Raw genomic sequence first — 14,636 nt, 5'->3', positions numbered from 1 at the left:
AAGTAACATGACAGTACACAGAGGGAGGTGTAAATAACATGACAGTACACAGAGGGAGGTGGAAACAACATGACAGTACACAGAGGGAGGTGGAAACAACATGACAGTACACAGAGCGAGGTGTAAGTAACATGACAGTACACAGAGGGAGGTGTGAACAACATGACAGTACACAGAGGGAGGTGTAAGTAACATGACAGTACACAGAGGGAGGTGTAAATAACATGACAGTACACAGAGCGAGGTGTAAGTAACATGACAGTACACAGAGGGAGGTGTAAATAACATGACAGTACACAGAGGGAGGTGTAAGTAACATGACAGTACACAGAGGGAGGTGTAAGTAACATGACAGTACACAGAGGGAGGTGTAAGTAACATGACAGTACACAGAGGGAGGTGGAAATAACATGACAGTACACAGAGGGAGCTGTAAGTAACAGGACAGTACACAGAGGGAGCTGTAAGTAACAGGACAGTACACAGAGGGAGATGTAAGTAACAGGACAGTACACAGAGGGAGATGTAAGTAACAGGACAGTACACAGAGGGAGATGTAAGTAACAGGACAGTACACAGAGGGAGGTGTAAGTAACAGGACAGTACACAGAGGGAGGTGTAAGTAACATGACAGTACCCAGAGGGAGGTGTAAGTAACATGACAGTACACAGAGCGAGGTGTAAGTAACATGACAGTACACAGAGGGAGGTGTAAATAACATGACAGTACACAGAGGGAGGTGTAAGTAACATGACAGTACACAGAGGGAGGTGTAAGTAACATGACAGTACACAGAGGGAGGTGTAAGTAACATGACAGTACACAGAGGGAGGTGGAAATAACATGACAGTACACAGAGGGAGCTGTAAGTAACAGGACAGTACACAGAGGGAGCTGTAAGTAACAGGACAGTACACAGAGGGAGATGTAAGTAACAGGACAGTACACAGAGGGAGATGTAAGTAACAGGACAGTACACAGAGGGAGATGTAAGTAACAGGACAGTACACAGAGGGAGGTGTAAGTAACAGGACAGTACACAGAAGGAGGTGTAAACAACATGATGTCAGAGGGAGGTGTAAGTAACATGACATTACACAGAGAGAGGTGTAAGTAACATGACAGTACACAGAGGGAGGTGTAAGTAACATGACGGTACACAGAGGGAGGTGTAAGTAACATGACGGTACACAGAGGGAGGTGTAAGTAACATGACGGTACACAGAGTGAGGTGTAAGTAACATGACGGTACACAGAGGGAGGTGTAAGTAACATGACGGTACACAGAGGGAGGTGTAAGTAACATGACGGTACACAGAGGGAGGTGTAAGTAACATGACGGTACACAGGGGGAGGTGTAAGTAACATGACGGTACACAGGGGGAGGTGTAAGTAACATGACGGTACACAGAGGGAGGTGTAAGTAACATGACGGTACACAGGGGGAGGTGTAAGTAACATGACGGTACACAGAGCGAGGTGTAAGTAACATGAGGGTACACAGAGGGAGGTGTAAGTAACATGACGGTACACAGAGGGAGGTGTAAGTAACATGACGGTACACAGATAGGTGTAAATAACATGACAGTACACAGAGGGAGGTGTAAATAACATGACAGTACACAGATGGAGGTGTAAGTAACATGACAGTACACGGAGGGAGGTGTAAGTAACATGACAGTACACAGAGGGAGGTGTAAGTAACATGACAGTACACAGGGGGAGGTGTAAGTAACATGACAGTACACAGGGGGAGGTGTACATAACATGACAGTACACAGAGCGAGGTGTACATAACATGACAGTACACAGAGCGAGGTGTAAGTAACATGACAGTACACAGAGGGAGGTGGAAACAACATGACAGTACACAGAGGGAGGTGTAAGAAACATGATGGTACACAGAGGGAGGTGTAAGTAACATGACAGTATACAGTAAATAACATGACAGTACACAGAGGGAGGTGTAAGTAACATGACAGTACACAGAGGGAGGTGTAAGTAACATGACAGTACACAGGGGGAGGTGTAAGTAATATGACAGTACACAGAGGGAGGTGTAAATAACATGACAGTACACAGAGCGAGGTGTACACAACATGACAGTACACAGAGCGAGGTGTACACAACATGACAGTACACAGAGCGAGGTGTAAGTAACATGACAGTACACAGAGGGAGGTGTAAATAACATGACAGTACACAGAGGGAGGTGGAAACAACATGACAGTACACAGAGGGAGGTGGAAACAACATGACAGTACACAGAGCGAGGTGTAAGTAACATGACAGTACACAGAGGGAGGTGTGAACAACATGACAGTACACAGGGGGAGGTGTAAGTAACATGACAGTACACAGAGGGAGGTGTAAGTAACATGACAGTACACAGAGGGAGGTGTAAGTAACATGACAGTACACAGAGGGAGCTGTAAGTAACATGACAGTACACAGAGGGAGCTGTAAGTAACATGACAGTACACAGAGGGAGATGTAAATAACATGACAGTACACAGAGGCAGATGTAAGTAACATGACAGTACACAGAGGGAGGTGTAAGTAACATGACAGTACACAGAAGGAGGTGTAAACAACATGATGTCAGAGGGAGGTGTAAGTAACATGACAGTAAACAGAGGGAGGTGTAAGTAACATGACAGTACACAGAGGGAGGTGTAAGTAACATGACAGTACACAGAGAGAGGTGTAAGTAACATGACAGTACACAGAGAGAGGTGTAAGTAACATGACGGTACACAGAGGGAGGTGTAAGTAACATGACGGTACACAGAGGGAGGTGTAAGTAACATGACGGTACACAGAGGGAGGTGTAAGTAACATGACGGTACACATGGGGAGGTGTAAGTAACATGACGGTACACAGAGGGAGGTGTAAGTAACATGACGGTACACAGAGGGAGGTGTAAGTAACATGACGGTACACAGAGGGAGGTGTAAGTAACATGATGGTACTCAGGGGGAGGTGTAAGTAACATGACGGTACACAGAGCGAGGTGTAAGTAACATGAGGGTACACAGAGGGAGGTGTAAGTAACATGACAGTACACAGAGGGAGGTGTAAACAACATGACAGTACACAGATAGGTGTAAATAACATGACAGTACACAGAGGGAGGTGTAACTAACATGACAGTACACAGAGGGACAGAGCGAGGTGTAAGTAACATGAGAGTACACAGAGGGAGGTGTAAGTAACATGACAGTACACAGAGGGAGGTGTCAGTAACATGACAGTACACAGAGGGAGGTGTAAACAACATGACAGTACACAGAGGGAGGTGTAAATAACATGACAGTACACAGAGGGAGGTGTAAATAACATGACAGTACACAGAGGGAGGTGTAAGTACCATGACAGTACACAGAGGGAGGTGTAAGTAACATGACAGTACACAGAGGGAGGTGTAAGTAACATGACAGTACACAGAGGGAGGTGTAAGTAACATGACAGTACACAGGGGGAGGTGTAAGTAACATGACAGTACACAGGGGGAGGTGTAAGTAACATGACAGTACACAGAGCGAGGTGTACACAACATGACAGTACACAGAGCGAGGTGTAAGTAACATGACAATACACAGGGGGAGGTGTAAATAACATGACAGTACACAGAGGGAGGTGTAAATAACATGGCAGTACACAGAGGGAGGTGTAAATAACATGACAGTACACAGAGGGAGGTGTAAGTAACATGATGGTACACAGAGGGAGGTGTATGTAACATGACAGTATACAGTAAACAACATGACAGTACACAGGGGGAGGTGTAAGTAACATGACAGTACACAGGGGGAGGTGTAAATAACATGACAGTACACAGAGCGAGGTGTACACAACATGACAGTACACAGAGCGAGGTGTAAGTAACATGACAGTACACAGAGGGAGGTGTAAATAACATGACAGTACACAGAGGGAGGTGGAAACAACATGACAGTACACAGAGGGAGGTGGAAACAACATGACAGTACACAGAGCGAGGTGTAAGTAACATGACAGTACACAGAGGGAGGTGTGAACAACATGACAGTACACAGAGGGAGGTGTAAGTAACATGACAGTACACAGAGGGAGGTGTAAATAACATGACAGTACACAGAGGGAGGTGTAAGTAACATGACAGTACACAGAGGGAGGTGTAAGTAACATGACAGTACACAGAGGGAGATGTAAGTAACAGGACAGTACACAGAGGGAGATGTAAGTAACATGACAGTACAGAGGGAGGTGTAAGTAACATGACGGTACACAGGGGGAGGTGTAAGTAACATGACGGTACACAGAGCGAGGTGTAAGTAACATGAGAGTACACAGAGGGAGGTGTAAGTAACATGACAGTACACAGAGGGAGGTGTAAGTAACATGACAGTACACAGATAGGTGTAAATAACATGACAGTACACAGAGGGAGGTGTAAATAACATGACAGTACACAGAGGGAGGTGTAAGTAACATGACAGTACACAGAGGGAGGTGTAAGTAACATGACAGTACACAGAGGGAGGTGTAAGTAACATGACAGTACACAGAGGGAGGTGTAAGTAACATGACAGTACACAGGGGGAGGTGTAAGTAACATGACAGTACACAGGGGGAGGTGTACATAACATGACAGTACACAGAGCGAGGTGTACATAACATGACAGTACACAGAGCGAGGTGTAAGTAACATGACAGTACACAGAGGGAGGTGGAAACAACATGACAGTACACAGATGGAGGTGTAAGAAACATGATGGTACACAGAGGGAGGTGTAAGTAACATGACAGTATACAGTAAATAACATGACAGTACACAGAGGGAGGTGTAAGTAACATGACAGTACACAGAGGGAGGTGTAAGTAACATGACAGTACACAGGGGGAGGTGTAAGTAACATGACAGTACACAGGGGGAGGTGTAAGTAACATGACAGTACACAGAGCGAGGTGTACACAACATGACAGTACACAGAGCGAGGTGTAAGTAACATGACAATACACAGGGGGAGGTGTAAATAACATGACAGTACACAGAGGGAGGTGTAAATAACATGGCAGTACACAGAGGGAGGTGTAAATAACATGACAGTACACAGAGGGAGGTGTAAATAACATGACAGTACACAGAGGGAGGTGTAAGTAACATGATGGTACACAGAGGGAGGTGTATGTAACATGACAGTATACAGTAAACAACATGACAGTACACAGGGGGAGGTGTAAGTAACATGACAGTACACAGGGGGAGGTGTAAATAACATGACAGTACACAGAGCGAGGTGTACACAACATGACAGTACACAGAGCGAGGTGTAAGTAACATGACAGTACACAGAGGGAGGTGTAAATAACATGACAGTACACAGAGGGAGGTGGAAACAACATGACAGTACACAGAGGGAGGTGTAAACAACATGACAGTACACAGAGGGAGGTGTAAATAACATGACAGTACACAGAGGGAGGTGTAAGTAACATGACAGTACACAGAGGGAGGTGTAAGTAACATGACAGTACACAGAGGGAGGTGTAAGTAACATGACAGTACACAGAGGGAGGTGGAAATAACATGACAGTACACAGAGGGAGGTGTAAGTAACATGACAGTACACAGAGGGAGCTGTAAGTAACAGGACAGTACACAGAGGGAGCTGTAAGTAACAGGACAGTACACAGAGGGAGATGTAAGTAACAGGACAGTACACAGAGGGAGATGTAAATAACATGACAGTACACAGAGGGAGATGTAAGTAACATGACAGTACACAGAGGGAGGTGTAAGTAACATGACAGTACACAGAAGGAGGTGTAAACAACATGATTTCAGAGGGAGGTGTAAGTAACATGACAGTACACAGAGGGAGGTGTAAGTAACATGACGGTACACAGGGGGAGGTGTAAGTAACATGACGGTACACAGAGCGAGGTGTAAGTAACATGAGAGTACACAGAGGGAGGTGTAAGTAACATGACAGTACACAGAGGGTGGTGTAAGTAACATGACAGTACACAGATAGTTGTAAATAACATGACAGTACACAGAGGGAGGTGTAAATAACATGACAGTACACAGAGGGAGGTGTAAGTAACATGACAGTACACAGTGGGAGGTGTAAGTAACATGACAGTACACAGAGGGAGGTGTAAGTAACATGACAGTACACAGAGGGAGGTGTAAGTAACATGACAGTACACAGGGGGAGGTATAAGTAACATGACAGTACACAGGGGGAGGTGTACATAACATGACAGTACACAGAGCGAGGTGTACATAACATGACAGTACACAGAGCGAGGTGTAAGTAACATGACAGTACACAGAGGGAGGTGGAAACAACATGACAGTACACAGAGGGAGGTGTAAGAAACATGATGGTACACAGATGGAGGTGTAAGTAACATGACAGTATACAGTAAATAACATGACAGTACACAGAGGGAGGTGTAAGTAACATGACAGTACACAGAGGGAGGTGTAAGTAACATGACAGTACACAGGGGGAGGTGTAAGTAACATGACAGTACACAGAGGGAGGTGTAAATAACATGACAGTACACAGAGCGAGGTGTACACAACATGACAGTACACAGAGCGAGGTGTAAGTAACATGACAGTACACAGAGGGAGGTGTAAATAACATGACAGTACACAGAGGGAGGTGGAAACAACATGACAGTACACAGAGGGAGGTGTAAACAACATGACAGTACACAGAGCGAGGTGTAAGTAACATGATGGTACACAGAGGGAGGTGTAAGTAACATGACAGTATACAGTAAATAACATGACAGTACACAGAGGGAGGTGTGAACAACATGACAGTACACAGAGGGAGGTGTAAGTAACATGACAGTACACAGAGGGAGGTGTAAGTAACATGACAGTACACAGAGGGAGGTGTAAGTAACATGACAGTACACAGAGGGAGGTGTAAGTAACATGACAGTACACAGAGGGAGGTGTAAATAACATGACAGTACACAGAGGGAGGTGTAAGTAACATGACAGTACACAGAGGGAGGTGTAAGTAACATGACAGTACACAGAGGGAGGTGTAAGTAACATGACAGTACACAGAGGGAGGTGTAAGTAACATGACAGTACACAGAGGGAGGTGGAAATAACATGACAGTACACAGAGGGAGCTGTAAGTAACATGACAGTACACAGAGGGAGCTGTAAGTAACATGACAGTACACAGAGGGAGATGTAAATAACATGACAGTACACAGAGGCAGATGTAAGTAACATGACAGTACACAGAGGGAGGTGTAAGTAACATGACAGTACACAGAAGGAGGTTTAAACAACATGATGTCAGAGGGAAGTGTAAGTAACATGACAGTAAACAGAGGGAGGTGTAAGTAACATGACAGTACACAGAGGGAGGTGTAAGTAACATGACAGTACACAGAGAGAGGTGTAAGTAACATGACAGTACACAGAGAGAGGTGTAAGTAACATGACGGTACACAGAGGGAGGTGTAAGTAACATGACGGTACACAGAGGGAGGTGTAAGTAACATGACGGTACACAGAGGGAGGTGTAAGTAACATGACGGTACACAGGGAGAGGTGTAAGTAACATGACGGTACACAGAGCGAGGTGTAAGTAACATGAGAGTACACATAGGGAGGTGTAAGTAACATGACAGTACACAGAGGGAGGTGTAAACAACATGACAGTACACAGATAGGTGTAAATAACATGACAGTACACAGAGGGAGGTGTAACTAACATGACAGTACACAGAGGGACAGAGCGAGGTGTAAGTAACATGAGAGTACACAGAGGGAGGTGTAAGTAACATGACAGTACACAGAGGGAGGTGTAAGTAACATGACAGTACACAGGGGGAGGTGTAAGTAACATGACAGTACACAGGGGGAGGTGTACATAACATGACAGTACACAGAGCGAGGTGTACATAACATGACAGTACACAGAGCGAGGTGTAAGTAACATGACAGTACACAGAGGGAGGTGGAAACAACATGACAGTACACAGAGGGAGGTGTAAGAAACATGATGGTACACAGAGGGAGGTGTAAGTAACATGAAAGTATACAGTAAATAACATGACAGTACACAGAGGGAGGTGTAAGTAACATGACAGTACACAGAGGGAGGTGTAAGTAACATGACAGTACACAGGGGGAGGTGTAAGTAACATGACAGTACACAGGGGGAGGTGTAAGTAACATGACAGTACACAGAGCGAGGTGTACACAACATGACAGTACACAGAGCGAGGTGTAAGTAACATGACAATACACAGGGGGAGGTGTAAATAACATGACAGTACACAGAGGGAGGTGTAAATAACATGGCAGTACACAGAGGGAGGTGTAAATAACATGACAGTACACAGAGGGAGGTGTAAGTAACATGATGGTACACAGAGGGAGGTGTATGTAACATGACAGTATACAGTAAACAACATGACAGTACACAGGGGGAGGTGTAAGTAACATGACAGTACACAGAGCGAGGTGTACACAACATGACAGTACACAGAGCGAGGTGTAAGTAACATGACAGTACACAGAGGGAGGTGTAAATAACATGACAGTACACAGAGGGAGGTGGAAACAACATGACAGTACACAGAGGGAGGTGTAAACAACATGACAGTACACAGAGCGAGGTGTAAGTAACATGACAGTACACAGAGGGAGGTGTGAACAACATGACAGTATACAGAGGGAGGTGTAAGTAACATGACAGTACACAGAGGGAGGTGTAAGTAACATGACAGTACACAGAGCGAGGTGTAAGTAACATGACAGTACACAGAGGGAGGTGTAAATAACATGACAGTACACAGAGGGAGGTGTAAGTAACATGACAGTACACAGAGGGAGGTGTAAGTAACATGACAGTACACAGAGGGAGGTGTAAGTAACATGACAGTACACAGAGGGAGGTGGAAATAACATGACAGTACACAGAGGGAGCTGTAAGTAACAGGACAGTACACAGAGGGAGCTGTAAGTAACAGGACAGTACACAGAGGGAGATGTAAGTAACAGGACAGTACACAGAGGGAGATGTAAATAACATGACAGTACACAGAGGGAGATGTAAGTAACATGACAGTACACAGAGGGAGGTGTAAGTAACATGACAGTACACAGAAGGAGGTGTAAACAACATGATTTCAGAGGGAGGTGTAAGTAACATGACAGTACACAGAGGGAGGTGTAAGTAACATGACGGTACACAGGGGGAGGTGTAAGTAACATGACGGTACACAGAGCGAGGTGTAAGTAACATGAGAGTACACAGAGGGAGGTGTAAGTAACATGACAGTACACAGAGGGAGGTGTAAGTAACATGACAGTACACAGATAGGTGTAAATAACATGACAGTACACAGAGGGAGGTGTAAATAACATGACAGTACACAGAGGGAGGTGTAAGTAACATGACAGTACACAGTGGGAGGTGTAAGTAACATGACAGTACACAGAGGGAGGTGTAAGTAACATGACAGTACACAGAGGGAGGTGTAAGTAACATGACAGTACACAGGGGGAGGTATAAGTAACATGACAGTACACAGGGGGAGGTGTACATAACATGACAGTACACAGAGCGAGGTGTACATAACATGACAGTACACAGAGCGAGGTGTAAGTAACATGACAGTACACAGAGGGAGGTGGAAACAACATGACAGTACACAGAGGGAGGTGTAAGAAACATGATGGTACACAGATGGAGGTGTAAGTAACATGACAGTATACAGTGAATAACATGACAGTACACAGAGGGAGGTGTAAGTAACATGACAGTACACAGAGGGAGGTGTAAGTAACATGACAGTACACAGGGGGAGGTGTAAGTAACATGACAGTACACAGAGGGAGGTGTAAATAACATGACAGTACACAGAGCGAGGTGTACACAACATGACAGTACACAGAGCGAGGTGTAAGTAACATGACAGTACACAGAGGGAGGTGTAAATAACATGACAGTACACAGAGGGAGGTGGAAACAACATGACAGTACACAGAGGGAGGTGTAAACAACATGACAGTACACAGAGCGAGGTGTAAGTAACATGATGGTACACAGAGGGAGGTGTAAGTAACATGACAGTATACAGTAAATAACATGACAGTACACAGAGGGAGGTGTGAACAACATGACAGTACACAGAGGGAGGTGTAAGTAACATGACAGTACACAGAGGGAGGTGTAAGTAACATGACAGTACACAGAGGGAGGTGTAAGTAACATGACAGTACACAGAGGGAGGTGTAAGTAACATGACAGTACACAGAGGGAGGTGTAAATAACATGACAGTACACAGAGCGAGGTGTAAATAACATGACAGTACACAGAGGGAGGTGTAAGTAACATGACAGTACACAGAGGGAGGTGTAAGTAACATGACAGTACACAGAGGGAGGTGTAAGTAACATGACAGTACACAGAGGGAGGTGGAAATAACATGACAGTACACAGAGGGAGCTGTAAGTAACATGACAGTACACAGAGGGAGCTGTAAGTAACATGACAGTACACAGAGGGAGATGTAAATAACATGACAGTACACAGAGGCAGATGTAAGTAACATGACAGTACACAGAGGGAGGTGTAAGTAACATGACAGTACACAGAAGGAGGTTTAAACAACATGATGTCAGAGGGAGGTGTAAGTAACATGACAGTACACAGAGGGAGGTGTAAGTAACATGACAGTACACAGAGGGAGGTGTAAGTAACATGACAGTACACAGAGAGAGGTGTAAGTAACATGACAGTACACAGAGAGAGGTGTAAGTAACATGACGGTACACAGAGGGAGGTGTAAGTAACATGACGGTACACAGAGGGAGGTGTAAGTAACATGACGGTACACAGAGGGAGGTGTAAGTAACATGACGGTACACAGGGAGAGGTGTAAGTAACATGACGGTACACAGAGCGAGGTGTAAGTAACATGAGAGTACACAGAGGGAGGTGTAAGTAACATGACAGTACACAGAGGGAGGTGTAAACAACATGACAGTACACAGATAGGTGTAAATAACATGACAGTACACAGAGGGAGGTGTAACTAACATGACAGTACACAGAGGGACAGAGCGAGGTGTAAGTAACATGAGAGTACACAGAGGGAGGTGTAAGTAACATGACAGTACACAGAGGGAGGTGTAAGTAACATGACAGTACACAGGGGGAGGTGTAAGTAACATGACAGTACACAGGGGGAGGTGTACATAACATGACAGTACACAGAGCGAGGTGTACATAACATGACAGTACACAGAGCGAGGTGTAAGTAACATGACAGTACACAGAGGGAGGTGGAAACAACATGACAGTACACAGAGGGAGGTGTAAGAAACATGATGGTACACAGAGGGAGGTGTAAGTAACATGAAAGTATACAGTAAATAACATGACAGTACACAGAGGGAGGTGTAAGTAACATGACAGTACACAGAGGGAGGTGTAAGTAACATGACAGTACACAGGGGGAGGTGTAAGTAACATGACAGTACACAGGGGGAGGTGTAAGTAACATGACAGTACACAGAGCGAGGTGTACACAACATGACAGTACACAGAGCGAGGTGTAAGTAACATGACAATACACAGGGGGAGGTGTAAATAACATGACAGTACACAGAGGGAGGTGTAAATAACATGGCAGTACACAGAGGGAGGTGTAAATAACATGACAGTACACAGAGGGAGGTGTAAGTAACATGATGGTACACAGAGGGAGGTGTATGTAACATGACAGTATACAGTAAACAACATGACAGTACACAGGGGGAGGTGTAAGTAACATGACAGTACACAGGGGGAGGTGTAAATAACATGACAGTACACAGAGCGAGGTGTACACAACATGACAGTACACAGAGCGAGGTGTAAGTAACATGACAGTACACAGAGGGAGGTGTAAATAACATGACAGTACACAGAGGGAGGTGGAAACAACATGACAGTACACAGAGGGAGGTGGAAACAACATGACAGTACACAGAGGGAGGTGTAAACAACATGACAGTACACAGAGCGAGGTGTAAGTAACATGACAGTACACAGAGGGAGGTGTGAACAACATGACAGTACACAGAGGGAGGTGTAAGTAACATGACAGTACACAGAGGGAGGTGTAAGTAACATGACAGTATACAGAGCGAGGTGTAAGTAATATGACAGTACACAGAGGGAGGTGTAAATAACATGACAGTACACAGAGGGAGGTGTAAGTAACATGACAGTACACAGAGGGAGGTGTAAGTAACATGACAGTACACAGAGGGAGGTGTAAGTAACATGACAGTACACAGAGGGAGGTGGAAATAACATGACAGTACACAGAGGGAGCTGTAAGTAACAGGACAGTACACAGAGGGAGCTGTAAGTAACAGGACAGTACACAGAGGGAGATGTAAGTAACAGGACAGTACACAGAGGGAGATGTAAATAACATGACAGTACACAGAGGGAGATGTAAGTAACATGACAGTACACAGAGGGAGGTGTAAGTAACATGACAGTACAAAGAAGGAGGTGTAAACAACATGATTTCAGAGGGAGGTTTAAGTAACATGACAGTACACAGAGGGAGGTGTAAGTAACATGACGGTACACAGGGGGAGGTGTAAGTAACATGACGGTACACAGAGCGAGGTGTAAGTAACATGAGAGTACACAGAGGGAGGTGTAAGTAACATGACAGTACACAGAGGGAGGTGTAAGTAACATGACAGTACACAGATAGGTGTAAATAACATGACAGTACACAGAGGGAGGTGTAAATAACATGACAGTACACAGAGGGAGGTGTAAGTAACATGACAGTACACAGAGGGAGGTGTAAGTAACATGACAGTACACAGAGGGAGGTGTAAGTAACATGACAGTACACAGAGGGAGGTGTAAGTAACATGACAGTACACAGGGGGAGGTATAAGTAACATGACAGTACACAGGGGGAGGTGTACATAACATGACAGTACACAGAGCGAGGTGTACATAACATGGCAGTACACAGAGCGAGGTGTAAGTAACATGACAGTACACAGAGGGAGGTGGAAACAACATGACAGTACACAGAGGGAGGTGTAAGAAACATGATGGTACACAGAGGGAGGTGTAAGTAACATGACAGTATACAGTAAATAACATGACAGTACACAGAGGGAGGTGTAAGTAACATGACAGTACACAGAGGGAGGTGTAAGTAACATGACAGTACCCAGGGGGAGGTGTAAGTAACATGACAGTACACAGAGGGAGGTGTAAATAACATGACAGTACACAGAGCGAGGTGTACACAACATGACAGTACACAGAGCGAGGTGTAAGTAACATGACAGTACACAGAGGGAGGTGTAAATAACATGACAGTACACAGAGGGAGGTGGAAACAACATGACAGTACACAGAGGGAGGTGTAAACAACATGACAGTACACAGAGCGAGGTGTAAGTAACATGATGGTACACAGAGGGAGGTGTAAGTAACATGACAGTATACAGTAAATAACATGACAGTACACAGAGGGAGGTGTGAAAAACATGACAGTACACAGAGGGAGGTGTAAGTAACATGACAGTACACAGAGGGAGGTGTAAGTAACATGACAGTACACAGAGGGAGGTGTAAGTAACATGACAGTACACAGAGGGAGGTGTAAATAACATGACAGTACACAGAGGGAGGTGTAAATAACATGACAGTACACAGAGCGAGGTGTAAATAACATGACAGTACACAGAGGGAGGTGTAAGTAACATGACAGTACACAGAGGGAGGTGTAAGTAACATGACAGTACACAGAGGGAGGTGTAAGTAACATGACAGTACACAGAGGGAGGTGTAAGTAACATGACAGTACACAGAGGGAGGTGGAAATAACATGACAGTACACAGAGGGAGCTGTAAGTAACATGACAGTACACAGAGGGAGCTGTAAGTAACATGACAGTACACAGAGGGAGATGTAAATAACATGACAGTACACAGAGGCAGATGTAAGTAACATGACAGTACACAGAGGGAGGTGTAAGTAACATGACAGTACACAGAAGGAGGTGTAAACAACATGATGTCAGAGGGAGGTGTAAGTAACATGACAGTACACAGAGGGAGGTGTAAGTAACATGACAGTACACAGAGGGAGGTGTAAGTAACATGACAGTACACAGAGAGAGGTGTAAGTAACATGACAGTACACAGAGAGAGGTGTAAGTAACATGACGGTACACAGAGGGAGGTGTAAGTAACATGACGGTACACAGAGGGAGGTGTAAGTAACATGACGGTACACAGAGGGAGGTGTAAGTAACATGACGGTACACAGGGAGAGGTGTAAGTAACATGACGGTACACAGAGCGAGGTGTAAGTAACATGAGAGTACACAGAGGGAGGTGTAAGTAACATGACAGTACACAGAGGGAGGTGTAAACAACATGACAGTACACAGATAGGTGTAAATAACATGACAGTACACAGAGGGAGGTGTAACTAACATGACAGTACACAGAGGGACAGAGCGAGGTGTAAGTAACATGAGAGTACACAGAGGGAGGTGTAAGTAACATGACAGTACACAGAGGGAGGTGTAAGTAACATGACAGGACACAGAGGGA

General features: G+C 44.9%; 1 protein-coding gene across 1 annotated transcript in view; it reads left to right on the top strand.

Annotated features, from left to right (window-relative positions):
* The window catches only part of LOC148501785 (uncharacterized), a 199,811-nt gene that overhangs the window by 61,737 nt on the left and 123,438 nt on the right, over positions 1–14,636 (top strand). The gene's annotated exons all lie outside the window — the stretch shown is intronic.

This window comes from Taudactylus pleione, unplaced genomic scaffold, assembly GCF_031769625.1.
Source record: "Taudactylus pleione unplaced genomic scaffold, aTauple2 ptg000502l, whole genome shotgun sequence".
Classification (NCBI taxonomy): domain Eukaryota; kingdom Metazoa; phylum Chordata; class Amphibia; order Anura; family Myobatrachidae; genus Taudactylus; species Taudactylus pleione.
Note: the sequence above shows the minus strand (reverse complement) of the source record. Positions and strands in the feature narration are given on the sequence as shown.